Consider the following 3,724-nt stretch of genomic DNA (forward strand, 5'->3'; position numbering starts at 1 on the left):
ATAACATCAGAGGATTTACCCTTAATATAAAAAAGAAGGGTCAGTATGAAATTGAGTTAGCGCTACATGCAATGATTAATTGTTAGAGGCATTCCCACTAAGATAGGTATAAAACATGACTGTTAACTATTATTTGACACAGATTTAGAAATGTTAACTAAAACAAAAAGGTGAAAAAGAAATTAAGGGAATAAACATTGGTTATGAAGAGCTTAAAATATTTCAAATCATAAATGACAATAGCAGGGCTTAAGATAAACCCACAATAATCACTTGTATTTTTATCCAGTTTTCACTAATAAAAACCAGCAGAAACTATTTACAATAATGACAAAATACACCAAATGTTTGGGCAACAACCTACTAAGACACATGAGACTCTTAAAAAGACAGCTACAAAATCACTTTAATGGGATTAAATGAAAATCTAAATAACTAAAAGATGTACCATTCATTTGTTTAGACCCAGTTAACAATAAAAATATCAAAGCTTCTCAAATTAATTTATAGGTTTAATGCAGTGCCATCAAAATACCAACAGGCTACTTTATGGAATTAGATATTGTATGAATAAACTTTATTTGGAAAACAGAATGGCAGGAATATCAAGGGGAACTTTAGGAAATCTCAAAATATACTATGAAATAGTAATTATCAAAACTCTCTGGTAATAGACAAAAAGAGAAAAATAGGTCAATGTAAGTGAATAGAGAATACAGCTTTAGAACCCAAAGTACACAACAAGATAATCAGAACATAAATAATAAAATCACAGGCTTAAATCTAGAAGGAACAATAGATTGATATTCAAGAAACTCAAGGTTACAAAACATATTATTCTATAAAGACTGTTACAAGATGAGTTGTCATTTTGCAACAGCAGAGTTCCCAGACCAGGAAATCCCTAACAGTTCAGAACCCTTTCCCCCACCAAAAAAAATTAAGAAAACTAGATAACAATATGACCCCACCTCCAAAATTAGACATTCCACAAACTCCACTTGGATCAATTATTAATATACAAATTATTTTTAAAAATTACTATTAGAAGAAAATTAATGTTCCAGATCAATTGAGAAGAGAAAAATTTTAACTATAGAATTGAAGCAGCAAGCCATTAGAGACAAAATAGATGGATTTTATTATATAATAACAAAGGTAATTGGGATCTTCCCACAACAAAAAACAAGGTATGCCACCCAAAAAAATCTTTAAAGAAATAGACTGGGGGAAATTCTTTTCAATAAATATTTCAGATAAAACTATGATATGCAGAATTTTTAGGAACCGATACAAATTTATAATTGTAATGCCCATTTCCCAGTGACTAAATGGTCAGAGGTTAAGAACAGACAACTCTTGAAGGAGGAAACAGACAAATGTTAATAGCTGCTTGAAAAACTATATGAGCCATACAAATTACACCAACTGTGAAGCACCACTTGGTGTCCATCAAATTCAACTCAACAGCTCCACATCAAGAGCATACTGTGTACAGTACAAGACACTTATCTGGGCACTGGTAATACAAAGACAAAAACAAAAGTCTTTTCCCCTCAAGGGTGTTTCAAAAATTTTTTTTTGAAATGCAACCTGGCAAAGTACAATGTGTTACAAAACAATTGTTAATCTTGTAAACTGATTCCACCATTGGGACTAGATCCTAAGAAGAAACATTGTTAAAAAGAGGGTGTGGGGAGACCCGTCTGTGCAAAAAGGAAAAATGTATTCTTAGATAAATCTGTAATATAACTAAGCACCGTACCATTCTGTATAATTTTCATAGAAGTCTTTCTGAAAAAAATCTACATAAAGGACCTACCCAAAGTAATAGAAGTAGTTCTCTAGTATTTTTAACATCTTAGCAATAACAATAGAGCAATCAGGCTGAACGAATGAACCAACAATTGAATGAAGGAATGAATGCAAGAAAAATCATTTAGTACACACTATGCGCCAAACACTGCACTGATTTCTGGAGACACAGATACAAAAGTGAAGATATTCCCTGCCTTCAAAGAAGCAGTATTAGTAAGAATGAAAAGCCAGGAACAATCTATGCACATCCCACAAACAGGGCAGTGCTTAATGGACAATCTGGTTCAACCCCCTCATTTCACAGTTGAGGAAACTGAGACCCAGAAAAATTAAATAACTTTGGATTTGAACCTAGCTCTGCTGATTCCAGAGTTCTTATCACCACACCATACTGTCTTCTATGAGGTTTATCAATGTGATCGAATTTTATTGTGCCATAAAAATGATGGGTATGAAGAAATACAGAAAACTGTAAAAGAACTGGTGCTGAGCACAGGAGGCAGGATCAGAGCATATACGCTGCACTTCAGTGAACAACACATATATTATTACATTATTTCTATGTGAGAAAGTGATAATGATAAGAAAGAATAGGAGATCTAGAAGACCATCCAAGAGATTCTTGCTGTAAGAAACAGTTTTTAAAATTTAATTTTATTAACAAGCACTTTGTTTTTCTCCTTCCCATCTCCATCCTCCCACACTGAGCCAAAGAAAGAAAGAAAGGAAGGAAGGAAAGAAGGGAGGAAGGAAGGAAGGAAGGAAGGAAGGAAGGAAGGAAGGAAGGAAGGAAGGAAGGAAGGAAGGAAGGAAGGAAGGAAGGAAGAAGAAAGAAGGCAGGAAGGAAGGAAGGAAAGAAAGAAAGAAAGGGAGGGAGGGAGGAAGGGAGGAAAAAAAGAAAGGAAGACAGTCTTTATAACAAATATGTATAGTCAAGCAAAGCAAATTTCCACATCGGCCATGTCCAAAGATATATAAGACATAATTTTAAAGGCCCTGGTGGAGTGGTCAATTTTATATTTACATTTATATATACACACATAAATACATATATATAAATTTTACTATATATTTACATATGTACAGACATACCATATGTGCATGCATACACATATGCACACATACACATACGCACTTACATATGGTATGTCTGTCTATATGTAAATATATAGTAAAATTTATATGTGTGTGTGTATGTAACTTGGCTCACATCTATTAGGTAGATTTATAAAATATGGCCTACATTCATAGTAATTCTGCACTTAGAAGGAGAGTTATAAAAATAGCTTGTACTTATGTCCCAAGTTAGAGATCACAACATGATCCAGGGGTTGAGCTCCCAGTGTGATCTTGTAAAAATCCCTCTCTCCTTTGTGGGCTCCCATTACACCTTCAAGCCACAAATAAAGAGATAATCATCGACACTGGGACACACATTATTTTGTGTATATACAGTTGTATATCAACCACAGGTATATATGAGAAATAATATTAAGTCTGGCAAATATATTTTTAACAGAATAAACTAGAGAAAAATATGAACAGAAATAAGGCTGGGGCAGGGAAGGGCCCCTCTCTTCATACCTCTCTCATCTGGCTTCTTTCCACACCCCTGCTACTGAGGTAAGCACCTGCACAAAACAGAGTTACACACATACCTATCCATTCAGACAGACGTCATCTCATAGTATTAAAGAAGGGCAGATGTGGCAGACACCATTTGCTGCCTAGGTTTCATTGACAATCACCACCTCTCTCATCTTCTCTCCTAGAAAGGTTTCAAAACTCCCAGCTGCTCCATGTGAAGGGGGAAAAAAGTTAACCTCTGGCTCCTCTCTCCAAGAGCCAATCTTGGGTAATTTTTCTCTTTCTCCAAAATGGAAAGAACTACAAATCCCAGATGTGG

The sequence above is a fragment of the Trichosurus vulpecula genome, chromosome 8, assembly GCF_011100635.1.
Source record: "Trichosurus vulpecula isolate mTriVul1 chromosome 8, mTriVul1.pri, whole genome shotgun sequence".
Taxonomy (NCBI): Eukaryota; Metazoa; Chordata; class Mammalia; order Diprotodontia; family Phalangeridae; genus Trichosurus; species Trichosurus vulpecula.